This window comes from Scophthalmus maximus, chromosome 3 (genome assembly GCF_022379125.1).
Source record: "Scophthalmus maximus strain ysfricsl-2021 chromosome 3, ASM2237912v1, whole genome shotgun sequence".
NCBI lineage: Eukaryota > Metazoa > Chordata > Actinopteri > Pleuronectiformes > Scophthalmidae > Scophthalmus > Scophthalmus maximus.
In genome coordinates this window covers 28,997,688-29,025,068 of record NC_061517.1, presented here as the reverse complement: position 1 = coordinate 29,025,068, position 27,381 = coordinate 28,997,688, and the positions used below count along the sequence as shown (strand labels likewise).

Genomic DNA, 27,381 nt, shown 5'->3' with positions numbered 1-27,381 from the left:
CCCACAATGCTTACCGCCCCATAACTCCGCTGCAGCCCGAGGAGAGCCAGGCACGCTCTCGGGCCCCGAATATAGAAAGAAATAATTGGGGGGGAAAAATCTGGAAAAATTAATAAACGAGCGGATCGAGCGGAGGACGGCGCGGGGAGCGGCGGCGGCTCTCCCACGGCGGGTTTCGTGCTCCGGTCCGGGATGGAAGGTTACCGGGGCCGCTCCGTGTGAAATTGACTAATGCGGTGCTGGAAACTTTTAGGTGGGTTGACTGCTCGTGTTTTTTCTTCTTCTTCTTCTTCCTCCCTCTCTCTCTCTCTCTTCTGCAAGAGCTCGTACTGTGGCCGCGCGTCCCGACGCGTGCATGTGTGTCTCCGTCCGAAACAACTTCGTGTAAACTTCGTGTCAACTTCCCATCTCGCGCACGCTGACACATCGACGCGCGCGACACTCCAATTGTTATGAATGTGTTGTTACCGCTGCGCAGTCGGACTTTGCGTAAAACCTTTCGGGGGGGCTTATTTTGTTGTTGTTGTGGCAAACTGGAAGGACATTTAATTTTGAATCACTCTTTCGCTTCCTCCTCTGTTTTCTCCCCCCCCCCCCCCGATCTGTTTTGGTCGGTGAATAAGTTGCCAGCGCGAGTGCGAGGAGTTTGGAGCCTCGGCGCACTGCGTCGCGCGGCCCGTCGCCGTTGACGTCCGGCGCTTCTCTTTTGCGAGTTTCTTCTGCGTTCCGGTGACTTTTCGTTGGAGGCGAGTTTCCGAGAGTGGCACGCCGCCGCGCAGGAGGGGGACGTCCCCGCGCTGCCTGTCGCCGTGCGACGGGGAGGAGAAAGTGCGATTAACAGAAAGTCGCAGTTGTTGTGCGTCGAGTTCGCTTCTCTGCGCCGTGTGCACCAGGAGGGGTTTGAGACTGGAGCGCAGCGGAGAGTGGCGCAGCCATTGTTGGCCACTGCGTGTATCCGCCGCGCTCGGTTATTTCCACGGCTTGTGTCATGTTTGCGGCCCGTCGGATGTTGTGCGTCTCTTGCCTGCGTGTGTGTGCGCGCGCGCGCGCGCGTGTGTGTGAGGGGGGGCTTTTCCTTGGAAGCGGGTAAATAACAAGACCCCACCATAAGAGGGGGTTGAGGGGGGTGGGTGGGGGTCACAATGTGGGGGTTCGGTTTGTGCACTTGTTATTGATAGCTGACTTGGCTGAAGGTTTTTCTGCTCGCCACACATTTGTTTTCAATGAGGAGTCTGGAGAACCAGTTGCTCCGAGTGACCGAAAACGAACTAATATTGTGCAGATAAATACAAAGTTGAATTGACCTTGTTGCACTGTGGTGTTTTTCTCATGTCCGTACTGTCACCACGACAACATCTTTATAGCTACATATAGTACATTGTATTTCATGTAATTGTGTCTGTACATGAGCTGTTAGTTATCAGCGGACATCCTGTGGTTGTAACTTGTACAGGGAGGAATCTCATAGGCTCCGGGCTAACTATGATTATTCACTATCAGCTGTGTTATTAATGTATGGTTTAGTCTTTAAAGTTTGAAAAGAAAAAATACCGGTTTCAAATTTACTTGCGCCAAAGTTGAGGCCTTCAGGTAAAGCTTCGATCGACAGTCCTCAACCTTCCAGCGTCGGTGATTTACCATCACACGAGAAAGGAAAAGGACGCGGACTGTATAGCAGGGACGTTTTGGTTTAAATGTCTTAGCAAATTGATTGATTAAGATGTATTTTTGTGGATTGTCTAATCGATCGAGCAGATCCAGATTGTACCTGCGATGGCCTGCTCGCTTTCTCATGACACACACTACCCTTCTGTGCACAAACTGGTCATTTCTCTGGGGGACAAAAGAGTCAACCGGTGATGTAGTGTTAGATCAAATTCAATTAAAAAGGTAAATTGTGACCTTAAGGCCGCAAGACCAACAAAGTGCATATATTTGCATATGTAAGAGCTCCTCAAAACTTTAAAAAGATCAATGTCAAAGTTGCAGATCAATGAGATCTGGTGAAGTGGGACCACCACACAATTTGTGCTGCAGGCTTTTAAAAAATTTTTTTTCCATCAAGGCCTCTAGCTACATAATAAGGAAATGGAAGAGGGTTTGTCACGAGACAGTGCCTTTGTTGCCGCCACGTGAAGTGCAAGTCGAGACCTATGTGTGTGTTGATGTTTGCCACCCTCTCTCCGGAACAACCCCAGTGAGCGGCGGATCCGCTGCGCGGGCTTCAGCGGTTTGAATTTCCTCTGGAGACTCCTCCAACATTCAGACCATCGAGGCAGGCCGGCGTCGCTCTCGTACACCTGTTTTATTTCGGGACGCGGTGGCGGAGGTGCAAGGCTCGCGTAGACGCCGTAAATAGTTCGCTCAAACTTCCAAATATCAGAGGTGGGTTTGTGAACGGCCAGAAAAGAAAAAAAAAAGTGTCTTTTCTCTGCGTGGCGAAAAAAGATCATTAGAAGTCACTTTTAGAGCTGCAGCAGTTATCGATTAGTAATCGGTTAGTAATCGATTACTAAATTAATCGCCAACTATTTTGATAATCGATTAATCGATTCAAGTAGTTTTTATGGGAAAAAAGTCAAAATGCTCTGATTTCAGATTCGTAAATGTGAATATTTTCTGGTTTCTTTGCTGCTCTGTGACAGTAAACGCATTTTCTTGTGTGGACAAAACAAAACATCATCTTGGGGTTTTGGGAAACACGGACGGCACTTTTTACCATTTCATGGACCAAACTACCAGTCGATTAATCGAGAAAATAATCAACAGATTAATCGATTATGAAAATAATCGTTAGTTGCGGCCCTAGACATTTGAAATAGATCAAGCAAGCAAGGGATATTGGGAATAAACTTCCAAACTTCCATTTTTCATATTTCTTTTAAGAATCACGCGGAGCCAATCCCACTTCTAAATATTTGTTTTCACAGTCATAAAGTCCCGATGATTCATGTTATGCTGGTGCATTCTTCGCTGATCTTGCCTCCAAAAAATATTTTGCGCCGGCGTCCCGGAGCCAGCTTCTTCTCATTAACTCCCATGCATTGCCTTCCATTGCTTCCATGCCCCTGTGGTCGGAGGCAGCACGTTTCATGTTTGCCTTTGTGATTGAGTGAATGTGTTTTGCCTGTGAGAGCTCGCACACATGCCTGTTTTTTGAGATGGTAGATGGGAGCGTGTGTGTGTGTGTGTGTGTGTGTGTGTGTGTGCCTGAGAGAGAGAGAGAGAGAGAGAGAGAGAGGGAGTGAAAGAAAGAGAGAGCTGTTTTTGACCTGGAGGGAGGTCTTCTCCTCTGAAAAAAAATCCCCCACAATTCCTTGCACCTCAGTGGGCAGCGGCAGCGGCGGCGGTGGCAGCAGCGGCGGTGGCGGCCGCGGCAACAGCAGGCTGATTTCCATGAGAAAAGAGCATCAGTTGGGTTAATGGGAGGGACAGCCCTCTGAGGGGGACAAATGGTAGTTAATAACCAGGGAAGAATCGGAAAAGCTCTGATCCCTCTCTTTGTACTTTCTTCACCTTCCAGAGGCAGGGATGGAGCGGGGCGGGTGGGGGGTGCCGAGGAGATGGGTGAGGGAGGAGAGGGACACTGGGTTCAGGCTAGAATGGATGTTGTTCGCTAAAGGCCTGCGAGGAGATTGCACTATTTGTTATTTTCTCAAGACAGCAGGGGGGGGGGGGGGGGGGGGGGCAAGCTAAGAGCCTGAGAACCTGAACACGGAACATGGGGCAACAGCGAAGACAGGCACAGTTTGTGTGTGTATGTGTTTGTGTGTGCCCGTGTCGTAGTTTGTGTATTTGAACTTTTTGTCTCCTCACATGGACACTGCAGTGTTTACACGCATGTGTGTCCAGTGTCATGGGACGAGCGGGGAAAGATTATTTGTGATATGTGAGGTTTCACACTCACACACACACACACACACACACACACACACACACACACTCTGTGGCCGCTGGTCACTCAGGTCAACTGTGAGAGAGGGATGGCTGGAGAGGAGGAGAGAGTTGCACTGTGTGTCCATCAGGGAAAAGAAGAGAAGTGCCGCAGGTCTGGAGAAGAAGAATAAAGAACTGAGAGAGAGAAAGGCATTTGATATAGGACATTTCAGCGCCTCACATGCACTATGATGTGCAAAACAAAGCGTTAGTTAAGACGTGATTTTATTTGATTTATTTATTTGCACACATAAAATTCCAGATGATGAAAAAATAAGAATGTGTCCGGAAAATTCAAGAAGCCATAGGTCTTATACAAGGGACCTTCCCTCAATTTAAGAAGAAAAGACAAATGATAACAAAATATTAAAACTAAGCTGACATGATTATAGAGAAATACAACGAAAAGTGATGACAAATAACAAGAAGCACACAAAATGAACAAAAGACTAACCAATGAGTAGACCACAGTTCAGTACACACAAAAGAACCCCCCCCCCCCCCCAGGTGACAACCTTGTATTACAAAATACATGTAAAACAATGAGGGGGGAAAAGGAATATAGGTACACATCAAGAAATGATCAGACATCATGAATTCAATGTGCGGACAGTGTCTTTTAAAAAATGTTCTAAAGATGACGAGCTCTTAATAACGTGCACTTTGGCGTTCCATATCTGTAAACCGCGATATCTGAGGGAGTACTGGCCATGTTTTGTTTTGTAGAATGTCTTTCCTACGTAGGGCTGTGTATGAAATACAATACTGAATGTATGATGTCCCGAAAGCTATATTTGAGAGATTTGGATTCTTTCATTGAATGATGGTGGTGTTTGCCTCTAGTTTTTTCGTGGCTGTTTCTCGTCCTTGCTGCTTTTAATTCCAAGCTGCTTATTTGAGGCTCAAACTGATGTTTACAAATGTATATAAGTGCTAAAAACGGATCGGTGATTTGTCATTAATGTGGTGTCAATTTTCTGAACGCTAACAAACTCGAAATGGATGCCGCTGCGTAACGGAGATCGACAAATCTGCTTGCGGACTTTGCGACCCTCGCGGCGCTGTGTGTTTGTGTCACGTTATGTCCGGCATCGCGAGTAGCCCATGTTGTCTGCCGTGTAACTGACTGCGTCCACCGTGTCAATTCGCTGAGTGTGTGACTGTGGAGAGTGTTCGTTCAGTTGCTTCATGGCCATTGGAAAAGGTGGTTTGACTGTAGTATTTCAACTCAAGGTCCACTCACACAACTGCACATCATGGACTTCATCAGCAGACAGGATTTGGATTGATTTAGCCGAATAGTTACTTGCTGCTAAAGCAACTCTAGGCCAGTTTCTCGGTTTGAGTCGTAAAATGTTGATGTGCTGATATTAAACTTTTTCATATCACTCACATTGAAATGAACTGTTTTTTTATTTGAGGTAATATGTGCTGGGTGCAAAAAAAACTTTCTCCACAGTGGATACAGCACTTTACATACATTTACTACACACACTTGGCAGCGGTGACAGAGGAGAGAGAAGAATGATGCTTTACTGTGAAAACGACTGATTGAAAACAGACGTACAAATGATCAGCGCGTGCACACGAACGCACACACACATTTACAAGGCTAATTAAAGTTTAAAAAAAAAAACCCTTCACATTTTCATTTTTATTATGCATAGGCACAACAGTAATAACGCAGGCGCACACGCACACATTTACTCCCAGTCTGGCAGAGGCTCCTCGGACCGGCGCACATTCTGACGGGTGCTGCAGTATGCCCGGTCAGAAATAGTAAGAGGATGCTAGATGCTTGAACCACATACTGCCACTTTTGCTTGCGGATCTTTTTTCTAGGAAGAGCGGGGCAGCTGTGGCTTTTCAGAACCTAGATCCATCCATCAACCGGCACCCATGGTTTACACCACACAACACACACACACACACACACACACACACCCTCTTTCCTTCCCCTCTTTTTCCTCCCTTCATCCTTCACCCCCCTTTCTCTCTCATTCTCTGTCCCTCCGTCCTTCTCCGCTCTGCCCTTCATCCATCCCTCTCTTCCAAACTGAGTTTACAGCCCCCAGGCCACTTCCGCCAGGCTGTCTGCAACAGATTTATTAATAGGCTTTTCTCTCTCTGCAGTAAACACAGCGTTGGTTTAGGGGGGGGGGGGGGGTTGTCTCTCAGACACTGATAGACTTGTACTTAACCTTAGGCACTGACTGACTTGAGAAAAGAGCAAAGCCTGTTGGTTTTCAGAGATGATCCACTGCAGATAAGGTCTAAGAAAAAGAGTCTGCAGAAAATAAACACAAGTAGGAAATGGAAGCAGCTTGCAGTGATATTTTACATTGTTTTTAAAATACCAGTTGAGGCACACATTTGGGTGGATCGTCATTGCATAGGCACCTCAGCTTGCTGATCCACTGTAACATACTAAACTTCGGACATTGTTCTGAACTTCTCTGGAGGGGCTGTACGAGAGGATGCAAATCTCCGGAGATAAACCGCAGAATTGCATTTGGACATTCTGTCATGTCATATCTGGAAACCGCTTATGATGCCAGTGGCAGAATTACTCATGTAATATCTTTGTGCAGTCTCTTAAAAAACGAAAACCTTGTAAAAAAAATGAGTTAAGTATCCTCTTTAAGGCTACATGATTGGCATTGTGCTAAAAAAAAATACTCAGGGTGTCCAATGCAAAACGTCAGCTTGCTAGTTGTATTGCAGTGAAGAAGTTACTAAGCCTTAGTATTCCAAGTGTGATGAGGAATCTAGGTGTATACTGTACATGTTTGGATAGGCAGACCGGATTTAGATGTGGAGAAAAGGCTCTTAGGACGAGGAGTGAGCTCGATAATCTTAACGGTGTGTCAGGTAACAAGGTGAGTCGAATCTAACTAAAGAGACGCACAGAACCGGAAACTTTACAATGAACTCTGGTATAGTAGCATCCTGGACTGACTTTGACCATGTGTGGAGTTATGATGTCTTTTGCACATGCCCTGCACAAAAAGGATTTATTTAGAAATGCTCCTTGGCTTTGGAAGTGAGGCAGTGTTGGTTTGCTACTGTTGTAAACTTGCTGAGCCAGACGTACCATAAAAATTCATCATGAGAGGAGATAAACACGCCTTACTTAGACTAAAAACAACCCCACAACCCCTAAAGCAGTTTTACAAGCCGAGCACCTCTCTTGCTGCAGCCCTGCGTACTCTGCCGCCGCTCAACCTGTGAACAAATGCAGAGCTTGACAAGTCTGCTGTCGCGTCGTTGCGATTGGACATTGCGCTTTTTTCGGGCCAGGCGGGTTTCGCTCGCTCTCAGTTCCAAGACGAGAGGGTGAACTGTTGATGACGACGGCGTGATGAGATCGACAGCTCCAGAATCCAGAATGCGAATTTTATGCAGCGAACCAGTACTGTTTCCATGGCCAAGGGGGCATTTTTGAGCTCTGCCTCAATAAAAGTTATAACACAGGTCAAGGAGAATCAGTTTGCAGATTAGCTGCATCCCCAAATTCAGATCTGAGTTGGGGAAAATTAAGACATTTTTAAATGGATAATGTGCACGAGAGAGAGAGAGAGAGAGAGAGAGAGAGAGGTGAACTGGCCTGAGCCATTGGAGACGCCATGGAGTTGTACCGGACCAATGAAACAGGACCTCACGCTCTGCTGGCCTGTCATCATGCAGGATTGAGTACTGAGCAAGAAAGCATACTCCTTGAATGATATACTGACAATCTGACGTCCTCATGGTTATTACAGATGTAGCCTGGCGTTTTAAAGGGCTCTTCTTACCGCGACATGCGTTGCTTGCATGGCGGATCTTTGTGGCGAAATGGCTTGCTTGGTTTGTTGCCTCGTGGTTGCAGAGGTCTGTTGAATTGAAGTTTTCTTTTTGATATCGGATCATTTGTTTTGTCTTCCTCTTGTCATGTAAACGGAAGGTTGAAATGGATCAGAGGTTGGATTTTGAAATATGACATACTTCTCAGATACTGCTGCTGTTTTAGGAAAATACGTAAACCTGCTCTTATGAAATCACCTCCATTTTTAGAGTTGTTTTATGTTTTTGGAGGCTGTGATGTGATTGTTTTGTGTGTGTTTTAGGGCTCCAAATATAAGTTATTGAATCTCCATTATTTAATCTGATGATTGGTTTTAAAATAATGTCACTGTGTAATTATTTGGTGTATAAAACGTCAAAATGTGTCTTTCCAAAGTGTGGTTTTGGATATTAATTTAATAGCATTACTTCCACATATATATATATTTTTAAAGCTTATAGTTATAGTATAGTACGTGCTTTCCTATTTATTTGGTGATAATTTATTGTTCTTAACGGCAAACCGCTGCTCACTGTTTTCTTTGCAGTGATAAATATGGTGAAATTTAATTTTAATGTTTTGTTTAGTACATTTCTCCCTTATGTGGCAGAGCTTCTTGTAATTCAACATAACCAGCAGCACAATTCCTGTCATAGGAAAGCATTTTGAAGTGTACTTTTATTTAATTTTTAAACATTTATACTGTTTTCAGTTTCGACAGCCAATCTGGGGCCTGCGTCATCACAGAGGCTGACTTTGATTTCATTGGCTCACGGTCAGAGCGACTATAAAGCTGGAATCATTTTTTCGTTATCGATCGATCTGCTGATTATTTTCAAGATTAATCTCTCTGTCATTGGGCATTTAAAATGTCAGAAAATGGCCAAAAATCTGTTTTCCTAGAGCCCAAGCCGACATAGTCAAACTGCTGGAGATGTCTGAAAACAACTGGGCAAAACCCAAAGATATTCCGCTACTGTCATTAAAAGTAAAATGAAAGAAGCTCCAACCGGCTGATAAATTTATTATCAAAAATGTTACTGATTTAATTTTCGAACAATTGACTACTTGATTCATCATTGTAGCTCGTATAGTGGCCAACACGGGCTGCCTGAGATAGTTCCAAAGACGGTTGGTAGCTGAGATATGTCATTATTTCAGGACTGAAAAAGGAAAACAGTTTATTGATTGGTCAAGACATTGAAAATTAATTAGTGGAAATACAAAATGTGGTTTTTACAACTTATCAATTTTGTTTACATTTCCAATTTAATATTTCATTAATAAAATGAATCCCTGTTTTAAAAAGCTATTTGATTAAATGTTAAATTTATTTTTTCACATTTTGTATACCAAATAATTACTTTACAGAAAACGCTTGCAGATGAATTTGTAATAAAAATAATCATTCGTCAAATAATCAGCAATTATTTTCATCAACAATGGTTTCCCAAGATTGGAACTTGATTTAATGTTCCGAGCATTTTGAACGTAGCAGGTGACAACCTTGAACTTTTCCTCTAATGTTGGTGAGTCGTGATCCAGAACAAGAACCCTGTCTCCCAGAAAGCATCTGTATTCTGAAGCTGCTCGTACCAAACATGGACGCAGATGTATTCATAAAACAACGCAGGAACCTCGACCATTGAGCTTCTGTCGCTTTGCATTCGACTTCCCTTCCTGTAACTTTTTGGCCATCAAGCAGGAGACAAAAAATAACTGGGCTAGAAAAGAGCTCAACCCAGAGCCAGACTGAAAAATGAAAAAGAAATGTATTCACGATCTTCAGCATCCCTGTTATTATACGTTCAACAATGACGCTGCGGTCGGAGCCACGGTGGACGCGATGCGGTGCGCCGGTATCATGCGCTGTAGCCGAGGAATGCACCACTACTCGACCGTCTAGTATGTACATGCAGAGAGAGGACCGATGCATGTCGGAGTGTTGCTGAGATTGGACACGTGACTCAGCACAGAGCTATCTGTGTGTGTGTGTGTGCGCGTGTGCGTGTGTGTGCGTGTCCTACCGGTACAGTAATATCTGGAATATGGTCCCGGTCTGTCCAGCACAGTCTAGAGATGCCGATTTGTGAGTCAGTGAGAAGACTGAAACCTGATCTGTGTGCTGAGAGAGAGGGAGAGAGAGAGTGTTAACTCTCTGACTCACACACTCGCTCACATATGGATACAGTAGTAGTGACAGATGACTGCGCTGCTCCTGATTCGTGCTCAGGAGTGTGAGCAGGGAGCGGGGGGGGGGGGGGGGGGGGGGGGGGAATGTAGCCACAGTGTCTGATGACACATCCCCTCTTCCTTCCTCTGAAGTGATTTTTAATAACGCCTCCGCCGCTCCCCGCCCTGCTCAACAATCCCCATACTCGCTAAATAACGCCAAGCAAAACCTCCGACTCCCTCGGCAGACAAAAGAAAATTCTCCGCAGCTCCAGTGTCCGCTGGCCGGAACGCAGCGGGGAGATGGGGAGCGGACGTTATTTTAGTTTCTCCCAGTATTTGAGCATCACTGTAAATATCTGACTTGACCGATTTTCAATTATTACAACATGCAAATACTAGAGACTGTTAAATATTCATATTGTATTTGTATATATTATCAGCAAAATCTAGTGGTTAAAAAAATGAATTTTAATATAGTGTTAAGGTCATTTCATACTACAAGGAGCATTTAAATGTTGTTACTTATTTGGTGTGGTTTATCATCATTTTATAATAATAATTGATCCATAGAAGTGATCGGAATTGTGATTTTTCTTTTGCTAAGCAACTGTGACTGTATCTCTCCAAACTAATGTGGTGGATTCAAAAGTACATTTCCTCTGAAGGTGAGTGGATTAGAAGTGGAGTTGAAGTAGCAGAAACTGGAAATACACTTAAGTTTTATCACTTTATCTTTCATTCAGCGCGAGCACAACGCATGATTTATGGTTCATATTCATATTGCTTGGTTCACTATACTTCTCCGCTGTAAGTTCACTATTTAAGGTAATAGGTGATAATTTCCCTTAAACTCCTAAAGGCAAGAAGTTGACATTCACTCTTGACCTCTGAAGTTGTCATTTAAAACCAAAAAAAATAATAATCTCAAGGTCCCCTTACTAGATTTCTCATTCAAGGGCTGTGGTCTTCATCTGAAAAGCCAGAAGGTGAGATTGGTTTACCGGTCATGATGTTGAAGAAACACGTATAAGATATGTACAAATAGTCTAACGTCATTCTTAATTCATATCATCATGATAAAAAAGTTATATTCATATAAAACGATGTTATAAACATTTATCATCGTTTGACCACAGGCTTCACGAGGGGACCTGTTAATAAAAGTTCCTGTGCTTATAGAACTCTGTGACAGTGCACATGATTTATTAAATGTTGCAATGACTAATGACCACACTCATCCTCCTCCTTGTCCTCCTCCTCCTCCTCCTCCTCCTTCACCTGTCCGCTCCTCATCCTCCTCCTCCTTCACCTGTCCGCTCCTCATCCTCCTCATCCTCCTCCTCCTCCTCCTTGTCCTCCTTCACCTGTCCGCTCCTCCTCCTCCTCCAGCTTGTTCATCGAGCCTGCGCTCTCCCCTCCTCTCCCGTCTCACTCCCACCGCACATTTCCCTGTCTCCCCTCCGTCTCTCAAGCGTACTTCTCTCACTCATTATTTCCTTCAAGTATTCTCCTTCTGTGCCATTCTCCGCTCAGAGCTTTGAATTTCCCCCCCTTTTTCCCTCACTCTCCCTCTTTTCTTACTCCAGCTCTCTGCGCCCCCCCCAAACCCCCCCCCCCCGGACGACCACTTACCAAATTTAACCCCTCACCCACTCAAACGCATTCCACCGGCTTCGTAAACACACACACATGCTTCCAAACATGTTATGGTACTCAGAGGGACTTCCTCCTCTCCGCTCCTCTTTCCTCACATCTCTCCATCCATTCTCTCCGCCTCTCTCTCCCCACCCTCTCCGTCCGTCCGCTCCGAGTCTCGGCGAGCGACAACAACAAGTTGGAGGAATGAAAGTGGGGTGACAACCGCGAGTCCCCTCTCTGCGTCCCCTCCAGGGCCAGTGTGAAGTTTTCAGTTTGATTGAAGGCCTCTTTTCTGTGGTGTGCGGTGTGAAAGCTGTCCTAATTGAATGATAAAGTGCCCTGAGATGGAGTCCAGTGAATAGCCAACAATGGCCAGCCTGTGTGTGGTAGAGGGATTTTGGTTCACATCCAGCCTCTGCCTCTCTGCTCCGAGAGGGGGCCTATTATAACACTCTCTGCTGGACTCGGTCACGTGACGCCGCCTCGCTCCCTGCGACTCACCCCCGTCCCCTCCCCTCCCCTGCCTGTTTGTCCCCCGTCCCCCCCCCAGTGTGGCCTGGCCAATCCGGTCACATCATCAGCCTCCTCTTCACTCGGCCGGTTTGGTTGGATGGTCTCATTTTGCCAGCGAGTGACTTTCAGTCGCAGCTATCTGTGTGTGTGTGTGTGTGTGTGTGTGTCTAAACTACTACAGTTTAATAAAAATGAAAGAAATCCCCAGATTCCAAATCTAAACTTCAAATTTCGGTGACACCCTTGGAGCTTGTTGTGACCCATTCAAAAGAGGCAGTGTCCTCTTGAGACCCCTGGTTACGGCTTATGGCCTTTGTGTGAACATGAGTTATGAGCAGTTCACATAAAGAGTGTTTTTTTCCCCTTTTCTTTCCAAGGTCGTTTGAATAGTTTTTAGAATCGGAAGAAAATGTTTTGGACATGTAACAAGAAAATAAGCAAATTGATAAAATCTGGATTAAGAGGGAAAAAAACTAAAAACCTAAGGGGATATATGCCGAGGACGTGCAGCCGTTTTATAGGCATTTAAATGTCACATTGCGTTTGTCCTGAGTTACTAAAAGACCACGCTGAAGTTTTGTGTCCATTAAATGGAGGAAAAGCAGAGTTAAAGTGATGCGGTGAAGAAGTGCAGAAACAGGCCGGTGAGGTTGGACGTGTACTGCGCCGGATTTATCACCTCAGACTGACCACTGCAACAGACGATACGGTCCGCATGTTCTTCTTTGTTCGGATTGAATCATTCCGGTAGAAGATTTTACGGTCGGCGGCTTACGTGTGACTTAGCATGACGGAGCGTGTACACTCACTGCCGCGTTCAATCTATCGTCTGATCAGCTCTTTAAGAGTTTGTACTAAGGACAAACTCCTTCCTGTATTATGGAGGCACTTCATATTACTGTAGGCCTGTGTCACGGGGGGTTCAGAACCCGACCTCCGGCATGGGAGGCTGACCTTGACTGTAGGTAGTTCAGATGGGCTCAATGGCCTCAGTTTTTGAGTAATCATATTAAGTCCCATTCAAAATTGACGAGTTTCTTCAAATGATTTTGGGAAACACGGATTATTATCTTTTTCCTCTGTCAGTTATTAGGGCCTGGTTTGAAGTAGTCCAACTGCCGAGTGGTAGCTGCTGTCGTGAGGATGTGGAGGTGGCCCCATCGATCGCCCGTCGATCTCGGCTATAGTTGGCGCCGTGGCCACCAAGTACCCAATGAACACTTTGAACTGATCTATCAGTTGTCCAGCTGATATTTAGTCGCACCGCGGCTTTGCAGGAGAGTTATACCTGCTGCACGTGGAGTGGCCGGGGGATCGGAGGCGGTGGGCACAGAGGGGCCGAGGGTGGGTGTGAAGTGAAGAGCGCGGGGGCTATGGATGCTGGGCAATCTGTTAACTATTTTACCCTCCATCTGAAACCTAAACCTTTTCTCAGAGGAAGACAGAGCTCCTTACATTCCCCCCACTTATACACACACACACACACACACACACACGCGCGAAAATTGTTGGAGAGGTAGTGAGGTGGAAGACCACCCTCTGGCTTCCCAGTGATTCAGATGAGGGAGAAGGAAAGTGCTGTGTTAACATGTGTTAATGAATAACTCCTGAGCTCAACGCTCTTTCCGTGCAGGCTCCCTGTCAATTCTGTTCTTTTTTTCTATCTTTCTCCAGTTTATGTATTTGTAACGATATAATGTTTTTTCTTGCGTACAAGTAAACTTTCAGGGGTTTCCTGATAATCCATGAGTTTGACGGTGCCATTGGTTAGAGAATAATATATGGTGCTTTGTCAAGTGTACGATGATCGTAAAAAAAAACAGTCAGTTCAAAATAGTTATAAAAACTATAAAAATCATTATGGAAAATGAGAGACAACCCCACTATTTCCTCCTGGTCATGGTGGTGGCCTGTTGAAACTGAAAGGATAGGGCATGGTGAAAGTCCACGAGCATTCATAAAAAATGCCCAGTCAAATGTATCCTCTACTCTGTGATAAGATCAAGTGAAATTCAATCTCGGCTGATTCAGATTTTAATATTTGGGATGGAAATGTTGTTTGAGCCCGCTGCTCGCACTTTGTGGAGGCACCGCTGCAATTTGCTTTCCATGACGAGCAAATGGAACCTTCTACACTTCACCCCCTGTTAGTTCAAGTGTGTGAAAGAGTGTGGAGCCACGCTCGCAGCTCTGTGAGGCTGCAACGAGCTGTAACCAGCATGGCTCTGTTGTGTGTGTGTGTGTGCTAAGGGCGGTCATTGTTTCAGGTGAGGTGCCATGAACAGCGTTGGATCGTCTGCGTGCAGCACCTTAGCACTAAGCTCTGAACACATTTTCATTGGTTTGGTTTTGTTAGTTCTGTAACACAATTAGATTTGTAAATTAACCAACGTACTTACAATAACTACAACTAACAATATAGTAAAAAGTCCACCTTTCAGGCCACGTCAGCATTAATACATTTTACGCCTCAAAATTTTTAATTTTAAAAACAAGAATAATCCGTAGAATAATTCACAGACATATCTGTATCGGCGTTTATGTTTACCGATATTGAATCTTTTATGTGTACAGAGTAAACAATGCAGGAAAAAATGCATTGATGTTTGCTTTTTACATAAAATAAATAATGTTTATTTGCTTAATACAAGTTCTCTATATTTAGTTGGTTTTCCTTTTGTCTATAGATATTCATGATGAAGTTTATGGTTAAACTATAATATCAAGCCTCTTTGTCATAAAGGTTTTATAACAACATCTTAGGAAGCATTGACAGATTATATATATATATATATATATATATATACATATTGGCCGCTGTATCAGTACCAGTAATCATGTACTCCCTAACACCGATATTGAAATCGGTCCCCAAACATCCACAGAGGTCGGGCTCTAAAATCCACAGCCGTCAATAACTGGCTGACGTCAACAAACCTGTCCTGTCCTGCAGCCACCTTCTTCTCCTTTTCATCCGTGTTTTGTTTGTCTTGTTAAAAAATGTTCATTCATTTATTACCTTATGTAATGCGCTGATGCATTGGATGATGCGTTTTGCTTGTGTTTCTGTAGACTTCACGTCCTGCCGCCAGCAGCGACGTCATCGCTGGATCATCATATTTTTGGCTTGCTCATTTTGGTGAAATCTCTCAGGCTTTTTTCGTTTGTGTTTTCAGTGTTTCTTATTTTATTCATTTACTGTTGTTCCTCTTAAACATTGGGGAGTATGTAAAACGTGCATTAAGCTGTGAGCAATAAGGCTGGCTGCCGTCAATATTTTCCCTCCTGTTAACACATTCCACGAAAAGCCAAAATTATTGCATATCACAGCCTGATATAGCTGTAGCGTACTCCTCTGTGCCACAGAGCTCCATTGTCGTTCATAACTATTAAAAACACATCAGTGAGTCACGCTGTTGCACTCGGTGACATGTTCCATCATCGCCATGAACACACACACACACACACACACTGCAGTTTATTTTGACTCTGTCCCACGCACTCCGTCCTCGGCCCGTCCCAGATACACGCTCACGGTCCAAATGTGGATTCATTCGCTGGTGAAAATAGTCCTGACAAATGTAGTGTTTTCTCATGTTGGTGCAGTTTTCTTTTGGTCCAAGTCTTTAGTACGACCCAGAGGACTTGGGACAGAGTTTCACTAAAAAACAAGAAAAGTTGTGAAATCATATGTTTTTGCAATATTGCCAGCCATAACCTCTACAGCTGAGATTCTGAAGTATAGGGTCATAGCCTTTTGACGGCCTTCACCATTTTAGCCTCGAGTTCACTTTTCGATGGTCAAAATGCTACGTTTTAGTTTGCTACAGTGCTAATATGTGTCGATTATAAGATATCGACAGAACACGTACTCAGTTTTTGACGAACGGAGTGGCAGTTGATTTGTAAAGATACGTGGTGCTACATTCTCCCATTCTGATAGCGTGGAACCACTGGGAGCAGGTCACATGAGGCCAGGGCGTCTGCGGCCTGAACGCTGGGAAGGTAGCAGAAAGTGAAAACACAGACTTTGACGGAGAGACAGAGAATTAATGTGGACCTGTGATGTCATGAGAAATACTGTGTATGATCCTTAGTCAACCAAGAGTTCAAACTGAAATGTTGAAAGAAAATGCGATAATTGAGAGTAGGTTTTACAGATTGATCGATATCAGAAACAGTAGTTGGCTGCAGCCCTAATAGATCGCCGTGCAGCTTGTGTTGCACATCTACTCCGGGCCGTATGGATTTGTGGCTCTCTCTTGCCTCGTGTCCCAGACTTGCGCGGCCTCGCCTCTGATCAGTTACCCAGTAGGAACTGTTCCGTCCCAAACACAAAGACTCATCTGTGAGCTCTGACGCCGGAGAGACGAGACTCCCTCCATGTCACTGCAGAGCGAGAGCGGGTGCTTGTTCTAATATGCCTGTCAGACGTGTGAATCTGGGGCCTCAACGTGTAGTGTCTTTTCTTTTCTTTTTTTTTTACAGTGAACTAAATATTTCTCCTCCGAAAAAAAAAAGAAGAACTTAAAAAGTCTGATTGAGCCGATTTTTGTCTGTAATGCACCAAATGTCACACTGCTGTTTTTGCGCCGACGTGTATTCAGCGGCGGATGTTTCCAACGTGTGCGCTCGCCGCCTGCCTCAGTCCCTCTCACTCTGGTGCTGTCAGCTGCTCGCCCTTCTCTTCTCTTCTCACCTCATTTCTTGTCCTGTTGTTATGTTCTCTCTCTCTCTCTCTTCCCATCTCTCTGTGTGTCTCCCTCCCTCCCTCCTTGCTCGCCTGTCGCACGGCTGTCATCTGTTGGAGGTGCCTGCAGCCTCAGATTCTCGGAACGTGATCAAGTTTCAAAAAAATGCAAGGAATGCGAGCTGCCCACTGCCCATTTTTCAAGGCCCTGTTTATGCAAGAATGTTATTTTTACAAGTCTCTACCTTTAAACCCCCCCCCCCCCCAAAACACACACACACACACGCACACACACACACATACAAGCAACACACACACCTCCTTTTCCCTTCCATAACCCTGAACATCCTTTAAAAATACACATGGCGACTGGATGAAGAAGTGTGAGCAGTCGAGTGTAGCCGAGCGCGGGGGCCGTTCGGCACACAAGAAACAAACGAGAGGAAGACCAGCAGATCAGCAGCGGAGTAAGGAAAGGGGAAAAAAGAAAAGTAGGAGAAGGCTGCGGGTTCTGTTGAAACCTGTAGATTTCTGGAAACAAAAGCCCGTCCAACAATGCCTGTTGTTTCAAGCTGAGCTGACGTTGCCGAACTTAGAGATTGTTTGTTGCTGACCCCATGTGAATCGGAGAGAGCCCGTGGCAGGCCAGGGAAACAAAAGTGTCAGAGTCCCAGTGGCTGCGTGGACCGGCTCCCACCTCAGGCGTCATGTGTTTCGACCAGAGCAACTCAATGCTCACCGCGTGCAAATCTCTGTGTGGACTACACAGTTGAATATGACAATATCTTCATCTCAGTATTACTGCTCTAGAAAATAAGGCAAACGTAAATAATTGCGTCATACTTACGCCAGCATACATTTAAACCACAGCGTAAAATAGAGCCTCAATTCAAACTGAACAGGAACTGACTGAAGTAAAAATTATAAACACTTATTTTGTTGAACAGCAAGAGGAAAAACACCACTCAGACGTTGACTCTACTATGTTCAAAGGTGTGAGGAATCGGCAAAAAAAAGAAAAAAACCATTGTGAAATATAAGTATTATTAATGCTATCATTAAGAAGAGCTTTAAAGGAGACATATATTGCTCCTATTCAAGTTCATACTCTTAATTTGTGTGACCACTTGAAAAGGTTATCATGCTCTAATGTTCCAGAAAGGCATCAGTGTTCTCATACTCCCATTCCTGCAGCTCCTCTTTTCACCCTCTGTTAAAACGCCTGGATTTATTTAAGCCCCGCCCTCCTGATAATCCCCACTCTGCTCTGATTGGCCAGCTGGCCCAGTCTGTTGTGATTGGGCATCTGATTTCAAAACGTGTCGGAAATGTCACCCTTTCATCCAGAAAAATGGAGATTCTTAGATTGCATGCGGGGTTACCCCAGAAGAGTCCAACTGTGACATCACAGTTGGACTCTTCATAAATCTGAACCAGTGGTTCAGAGCCAGGCTGTAGGGTTTAGCCAGCTCACCCAAAAACAACAGGATGGTCTTTTGTCACAGTTTGTGAACTGGCAGGCTCCACGGATACACACATTTATGTGCACAAACACTGAAAAAGTGATTTTGGCATTATGGGTCACCTTTAATGTACCAGTGCAAAAGTCCCAGTTTTGTACCAAAGTAGCAATACCCCACTGTAAAAATACTCCATTACAAGTTAAAGTCCTGCATACAAAATGTGAGACCATGTATCTTAAGCTGAGCAACAGCATCAGTGACCTCTGTGACCACAGATGGTCATTTCTTAATGTCTTGTGGCTGCTGGTATGTAGCTAAACCTTAATGATTACAAGTCATGTCACTGTCACACATTAACTATTAAAGCTGCTCTTATCATTTTTTTCTCCAAATAAGCAATGTATGAAATAATCCTGAATGTGAATTATGAAAATGGCGATGCTCCTGGTGATACTCTGCAGTTGCCGTCTGATCCAACTGACCATTTTAGCGCCTTTCAGCTCACTGTTTTGGTTTGCCCGTGCAGGCAGCCGTTTTACGCCGAGAAAGCCACTGTCCACTACCTGTCACCAGTGGCAAACAGCAGGCAGACACATTCAGAGAAAGAAACTGGAGCATTTAACACCCGAAAAGCCAGATGTTGTCGGCAGCCGTGGCTCAGGGGGTAGAGAGGCCGTCCTGAATGTTCTATCAACGCTTCCCAACGGTCAGAGCGTCGAAGTGTCCTTGGGCAAGACAATGAACCATAAATTGACGTTCACTCAAATCAATAAACAGCAGCAGTGTGAATGGGTGAATGTGACTCGTACTGTTATCCTATTTCACTCAGGAGTTGGTAGAGACCAAAGCAGAGTTCAAAAAGTGTGAACATTTGACTTAGATTCATCATGTGGACATAAACACTACTCAAAATAAAATGAATGTTTACATTTGCTATGTACCCGATTCATATGGAAGTAAGCCACTAATATTAAGCAGTATTGACTCTATAAGTCCTGTGATAGGCTGGCGACCTGTCCAGGGTGTACCCCGCCTCTCGCCCAATGTTAGCTGGGATTGGCTGCGACCCCCCCGCGACCCTTAAATGGATAAAGCGGTAGACGATGAATGAATGAATGACTATAAGTTGATAGTATCATATCACCTTTTTAAGCTGTCTGATTACGGTAGATACAATAGATGTCCTTTGGAAATGGTATTCTGATATCACACTTGATATTTCATATTTAATACAGTAAACACTGTATGGTAATGCACATGTAGATACAGTAATTGGAGAACCCGGTGCTTGTGGAAAGGTGCTCGTGTGTTGTGCTAAAGCTCTGCTCTTTAAACGTGACGGGGCGAGGGACAAACAGAGAGAGAGAGAGGCTGGGATATGACGCCCACTGGCACCGTGCCCACATCTCCGGCTGCTGTGGAGCTCCGTGTCACGGTCAGGACTCCCTGCCAGAAGGGCTTTCCCCAGAATCACCTCTGCACGCGCGCACACACACACTAACACACACACACACACACACTAACACACACGAAGAAGACTTGTTATGTCGCCTTTGCTTGTTAGCACTGAACCAAACAATTCAGAGACGTAATGGTTGAACTTTTATTGCTGCATGTTATTTCATGTGTTCCTTTAATTGTAAAGCACATTGAGACCATGTTTAATGGTGGTTTTACACTTTAAATACATTTTGATTGATCGATTGATTGATTGTATAAATGCGAAAACAACAATGGGCGGGCCTGTTTAAATTTGGGACTTACTACTTCAGCTTTAGCAACAAAAGAAAGAATCCAGAAAGAATCCACATCACTGCATTTCAGATTTAAAATGCACCACAGCTACGTTTACACCTCCTGTCCGGGGTTTTCAAGCACCTCGAACGGAGAAGTTTAGAAACGCTGCCGGCATTCTTTTAGGGATGCGTCTTAGTCTGGACGGGCAAGAAACAGCAACGTTTGAAAGAACAATGACGCCGTCGCTCTCGTTCGCTTCCCGATTGGTTGTTGCCGGTCACGACTCGATGACCAGCGGTGAATAGAAAAACGTTGCTGCCACTAACAGTTGCATCTCGTCTTTGGTCCAAGAAAAGAAATCCCCGCTCTCACTTTGTCACCATTGCTGTTCATCGTCGTAGTATTTTCTGTAACCAACTGCAGAGGAGACGATCTGCTACCCCTTTACACCAGCCGCACATGACCAGTGCTCGATCTCATGACGATTCATGTGATGTGTGTTTTCAGGTGTCTTAGTATGGACAGGGATTATAACGGAAATACTAGTGTGGACTTTAAAACGAAAACCCCCATGGTGTGGAGGAATCCCTTTACTGCATGTGTTGGATGGAAAATGCAAAAAGGAATACGAAGCCGGCCTCTTCCTCAACAACACATTTAAGACTAGAGTAGTATATGAGAGGATGACCTGAAATTGACCATTGCGTGTGCATCTGGTACCATGACTTTGACACGGGCACGTCTTCCTAGTGCCTCAGCCAATGTGCATGTGCTACTGACGACAGTGGTCGGTGCGAGTTTTCTTCAAATAACAACCACCCCCAACTGAGGTTGATGTCAAATTAGCGTAGAGAGAGACGCCCATGTTGGTCTTTGTTTGTGGAGCCAGTTCATTTTCGAATTAGTCGCCACCAAACCCCGACCGCCGTTAAAGGACGGATGTGTGTTACCCAGATGTCTCCCCCTTACTCGGATGGAGCCGGGAGAGAGGCCGACAGAAAGACATCGGGACGTGGAGAGAGAAGTGAGGCTGATGGCGATAATAAGGACAGTCGCGGCTGTGATGATGATAACGATGATGATAATGATGCTACTATTTTGTGTTTTGAGCTTTGCTTTTATTGAGCTGTGAATATGTTGCCTGGTTTGAATAACACTGTTTTGTTCAGTTTAACTTGGTTGTGATTTCCCCCTTGTTTTGCATGCTTGAAGTTTCAAATTGTCCCGATCGAAACCATTAATGAGTGTTATTACGCTTAAAGAATGTTTTAATACAGACATAGGATGCAGAATCATCATAATGGTGTGATTGTGTGCATCAAAGGGTTGAACTGTGCATTTATGAAGTGCTTTAGTGGAGATTAAAAAAATATGGCCTATAAATAATATTGCGATATATGAGAAATCACGTCTTTTTTCACGAAAACACACGTGAGAAGTGACACTGGAAAATATGCGATACATGCGTGAAACAGGAATTGTTTGTCACTTTCATGATGGACGTCAAAGGAAACTGTTCAATATACTGCAGGATACTCTTATGTTGACAGGTCCGAACGGGAAGTAGTTTGAGGGGACGCTCTCTGTGTTGGGTGGAGAGAGAAATAACTTGATGTGTTAATATGTGGTTCTGCATTAAATCAGCTCGAGCTGATGTCGGTGAACACCACTGCTAACAACTGACTGTCCTCCCAGGACCCGTGAGCTGCCGCTGGGGCGTCACGTCGTTGAAGCTGTAATTATAAACCCGGCCGCACCAGTTCATTGGCCCAACATCGGTATCGGACAATAATCGCATTGGTGACTGCCACTGGCCTATTGGCAAATTAAATGCCATCCGCCAATGCCAGTAGCCCATTTTTAGCTGCTGTGTCGCTTTAAGTGCACTCGCTAAATGTTATGCTTGTTATTTGCCAGAGAACGTTCAGTAGGTGGCGCTATAAACACCCAATAGCCACCGACTAAAGGTTGTTTCATAAATTCGTAAGCAAAAAACCCAGGAGCTATCGGCCAAAGCGTTATTTCAGACATGGTTTCCATCCATAATTCCACAGTCGGTGCAATCTGAGTTCCTGCTCACTGACAGTATTCACTACGCATGATAGAGGAGAGCGCTCTCTCCGTCATTGGTCCAGTCGCGGCGGTGACAGGAAAATGACCGGACAGGCGGCTCCATAACCTCCGCCCTCTGTATGTTGCGCTCCGATGCCAATCACAATGTGGAGCAATGCTCAGCGTCACGGAGGTGTCAGGGTTAAGGTCAGCACGTCTACGGCCTCCTGTGTGGCCACTGGAACTGGGAACTTCTATCTGCTCAGGCAGTTATTGCAAAACAAAGAAACAAAAAAAAGTCTGTTGTTGGTTATTACAAAAGGCAAATGACTGTAGGCACTGATTTCAAGTTAGACTTAAGGTTTCCCTGTGAACGTGTGTGTGTGTGTGGCCTGCAGTCTCACTAACACACATTCCCAGTGTCAAATAGGCAGAGTGGACTCGGTGTCACCTCCGACAACCTCACTGACCCCTGCATCCTCCTCAGCAGCTCAACATAGAACACAAGCACACACACACACACACACACACACACACACACACAGACACTGGACATATGTATTAGTTGAAGACCAACGTGCAATGCTAGTTATTGGTAAATGGACTTCATAGAGCGCTTTTCTAGTCTTATAGACCACTCAAAGCGCTTTACAGGACAAGTCACATTCACACTCATTCACACAGCGCTGCTATTCACCATGTGTCTTGCCCAAAGGCACTTAGGGATTCTGACCGACCTTCTGGCTCGCAGACGACCTTCTCTACCTCCTGAGACCCAGCTGCTCCCTGATACACTCTGTCAACCTCGCACGGCGTTTTTGTGTCTTCTACCGCAAAACACTTGTGTGATGACAGTTTTAGATTTACCAGCGATACCGCGGCTGCATGTCTTCGGCTTCGCCATCAACGTGTTCCTCTGTTGGGGGCTGGCGCTCGCTGCGGATCATCTTGTTCTGGAGATATACGAAGATGTGTTTGCTGTTTGCCCCCGAAGCGCATCTCCCCCTTTCTTCCTAGTATTCGCCGTGGTGTCATAGGTCTTAGCTTTAATGTATCTGTGTGACGTCTTTGGTTGCGTGCTGACTTTTCTGTTTAGAACATTTTCAAATGCTGTTTTGTTTTTTCGAAAACTCAAGTCAGCGCCCCAGCATTTGGTGTCATGTGTTTGTAGACACCAATTGTACCATTGTAATAGTGAAACATTGACATGTCGCTTGATAAGTGACCGGCTGTTGCGTGTGCCTGGGGGCTCAGCCTTTTGCTTTGTGGTTTGACCTGAGAGACACGTGCGTATTCATACAACACTGGGGAATACTGTTAGTGGCTGAAAAACATCTGTTCAAACTTTTGTTGTTGTTGCAGTAACTACGTTATTTCACAGCACTTCTCCTCTCAAACGGCGGTGTGACACTCTGGTCAAGATTTAAACATCTCTGAATCCGTGAAATTGTGAAATATGTTAAGAATTGTTAGCTGGATTGGCCCTGTTGTTCAAGATACATCCCAATGAACCTTGGTGCTTCTTGACGCTTTTTGCGACGGGCGTAAGTAGGAGCCCGGACTCTTGTCTCAGAAGGAATAATAAGAAATAAGACCCAAGGAGTTAAGGTCTGTAATCATTCTAATTTGATAGTATGATAAATGTATACTATCCATATAATAATCAATAAAACATAACATTTCCTTTCCATTATTTTGCTGCCTTCAATTTGCATAAATCAAAACAGTTGAACCATCCTGTTTCTATCGTTTCGATCGGTCATAAAATCATAAATAAACTTCTCATTTAGGTTCTTCACTGCAGCCATTGAAGAAGCAGGCAACGCGTCTGTTCACACCAAATGTCAACGGATCATGTTTCTTTACACGCCATTAAAAAAAACATGCATGAATGAAACAAATAAAGAGTTTAGCTCCGGACTCCAGGGACGTCCATTCAGAACGTATTAGTGAGCCGCTGATGGAGTTATGTTCACAAGCCAGTTCGATCCTCTCATTTCTGATGTTGGAGGTTCCCATCCCATACCACCGATGATGACCAACTGGTGTAAATGCATAAAACTAATAGCGCTGCAATGTATAATATGACAACTTAAATGTTCATAGAATCCCCCAGACACCAGAAGCACACAGCGTCCAATTCTCATTTTGATTTGTTCCAAACTTAGTACTGTTTCTGCTTCTGGAAATGTCAAAGATCCAGCGCATCTAGAGTCCTTTTTCCACTGGGTTTTTTTGTAATCGGCAGGAAAAGCAAGTTCATTCACATGGAAGAGTAAACATCAACATGAATCACTTAAGTGTAGAGTCAAAAGCAGCTTGGGGCTATTAAAGGGAATGTAAAGGAAAATGTCAACCGGTTTGCAGCGGCAGGGTGAATTCAGGAGAAGCAGGCAGTGCAGTAGTAAAGGTGTTCCCTGGTGGCAGTTAGATGAGCCCTCCCCCCCGAGCCAGACCTCAGCCTGGGCTATCTTTAGCCGGGGGCAGCAGTGCCGGTTTTATGGCCCGCTGTGGCTGGGACTAACTGTCGGGACGGGTGAGGGTTTGGCATGGCCGAGGCGAACTCTGGCTGCGGGTGAGGACTCTTCCTCTCCTCCTCCACCGCTCCATCCGCCCCCCCCGCTTGCACAGCTTCACCCTGGCTAAAAAAAAAAAAGCAGGAGAGGAACTGAAACCTGGGCCGGAGGGGGGAGAGGAAGGATGGAGGGGAGGAGGGCGCGGACTCGGAACACAACAGAGCTGCTACACACACCTCTCACTCGGCCCTCGTGCCTGCCGCCGCCTCTGCAGGTGACAGGGTAATGTCATGTCTCTTTAAGAATGAAAATGGTACATTGGACAGAAAAGGAGTCATAAACAATTTTGATGAACAAAGTTGTTAATGAACAGAAAGGATTGGCTCCTTCTGTAAATGCTGTTAATGCTCTGCGCCTGGTGAAGAATAATCGTGGAAGTGACCATGATGAAAACACAATTAGCTCCTTAGCCCTCCAGAACCCTGCAGGTTAACATTTATTACCATTCTGTATTTTTGTACCTTAATTAAAATAAACCTTTTACTATGAAACAGAACCAGAACCAAACCAGACACATTGTTAAGTCCTTGTTCAGTTAATCGTTCAATTCGATTAGTTGATTGGAAATAATAATAAATCTGCCAAAATGATCTACAACTGTAAATCATACTACAACACTTCGCCCTTTTAACTCCAAACATTTGATCGTCAGAAGTTGTTGCTCTCTGGGATTTTTCCTCACAGTCGATTGAATATGTTTGGTCAAAGAAAATTTTTTTTCTAGGACGCTGTGATTAGCAGACAACAAAATGATTAATCAGGAAAATAGTTCATTAATTCTCATCTATCTTCTCTCTGTTGTCATAAAGGATCTTACATTCCCCAAATGATCATATCTTATCTAATCTAATCTGATCCTAATCTGAATTTGGAAATTTGCCGGAAATGTTGTTTGGACTCCACTGTAGTGAGTTGATGGCAGCCATGCTGCCTTCATGTGCGCCGGCTTCCAGTCCTGGTCAATGTGTTAAGTAAAGCATGACCCCCCCACCCCCACCCCCATCTCCCGCTGGAGTCACTTGACTGGTGCAAAGACCCCTGACTCCACCACTGCAGATGACTCCTGTTTTCCCTCCTTTTTTCTGGGGGGGGGGGGGAGTCTTTTATCCCTTCATCCTTCGCCTGTTGCTTTAATTGAAAAAGGAGAAAGTCCTCTCATGTTCCATACAAACAATGTATAATTAGGGCCCTCATTTAATTATTATTATTATTGTTATTAATACTATTATTCCGTTTTTATTTAACCTTGATTTACAGGATCGCAAATCTTGTATTTAATGGGGTTGTGGCCAAGATAGGCTGCAAAACCTCTGAGCACACACTGGTAAGATGAAGTTTCTTAAAGTACAAAATAGATTTACAACGACACGTGTGGTTACATGTGCACTTTTCGAACTAGGCAACAAATCAATGTCACGGTTTGTAAAAGGTTTTTGGTGAAAATACTTTTTGTCGTTCGAATTTAGAGGCCTTGAACGTCGACGAAGCAAGGTGCCTGTTTCTCACGCCGCGCAGGACATTTTCTAGGTTTCAGCTCAAATGTTGGTGCAGCACGTTCACCTCCCCACCCCCTCCCCGTGAGTGCGGCTGTTGTCACCTAAGCTCCGGACGGTGAACTCACGTTCTATATTTAGTTTGTTCGTATAGTTAAGTCGAGAAGGCTCTGTGGCCTACGGCGTCCTGCCGTGTGGGCCGCGGTGGTGCACAGGACACCGGTCGGCTCTGGTCCGGCCTGGTGCGGCTCTGCATCGTGGCCCAACAGCGCCGTGAAGAAATCCGGCAAACCCCTGAATCCTCCCTCACATGTTGCTGCGCGGTGGCTGTGGTCGGGCAGCGAAGGGGTTAATACCACTCACTCAGCATGCGGGAGCCGTGGCAGGCGAGCAGGCAGGCAGTGCAGGGGCTGACCTCTGACCCCACAGGAAAGGAATGTGGAAGCTCTTTCATCCAGGACAGAAACCAAAGACACCCGGGCGGTTGGAAAGTGGCGGTTCAATTCTGCTTTCAACGTTTTTGATCAGGGGAAGTGAGCAGAGGTTCCACGTGAATGTGCTGCGGAGTGTCTGTCGTGGTGGGCATCTGCCATTTTGGAACGGAGTTCCATCGTGCGGCGGTGTGCTCGTTACTTTGTGCTCACGACAGCGAGGGCGAAGTGTGATTAGTGGTTGGAAATGGCTGCGGTTGTGCCGTTTGCGCTGGTGGAAAACCCGTGTGCTCTGACCCAGAACCTACTGGACCGGGATAATATGTTTATACCTGCGTGACAAGCGAGACGCTCTTAAGCTTTTTAACTATAACTACAGATTATGTTTTGTTAACTTTTTTTCTAGAAAAATTGTTTATAATGTTTGTCTCTAAAATGTCCAGAAATAGTCATATTACAATCATATTAGACAAAGTGGCAAATACCGATGAGTTGGCTGGTGAGTTTGTGTCACATGATATTTAACTAGTTTTCACCATCGTAAACACTTAAGTTCTACTCAAAGTGGAAATATTAGATTGGAATTAGAGGTGAATAGCTATCACAGTACAACGATGAACGTAACTCTCATGGTATCGCTCTGCTCTGTTTTTCGTGCCGTCGAGAAGGGAAGCAGAATAAGTGCGGGTGTTGTTTGATGCCTGGGAATGGACAGTCGACAAATAGAGGCCTGTAATCGAATAGGATGTGTGGCTTTGATGACGTGTTGGATGCAGCAGTTGAACATTCATGGGACTTGCATCGCCCTCTGAAACTGGCAAGAGAAGAGCAAAGAAAAGTCACATTGTCTGCAT

At 44.9% G+C, this 27,381-nt stretch overlaps 1 protein-coding gene across 2 annotated transcripts in view; it reads left to right on the top strand.

Moving 5' to 3' along the window:
• Nucleotides 1–27,381, top strand: part of plagl2 (pleiomorphic adenoma gene-like 2) — a 39,547-nt gene continuing 12,166 nt past the window's right edge. For both annotated transcript variants that reach the window (XM_035645651.2, XM_035645650.2), the window contains exon 1: nt 1–253. The gene's annotated coding sequence lies outside the window, so the exon portion shown is untranslated. The remainder of the gene's footprint in view (nt 254–27,381) is intronic.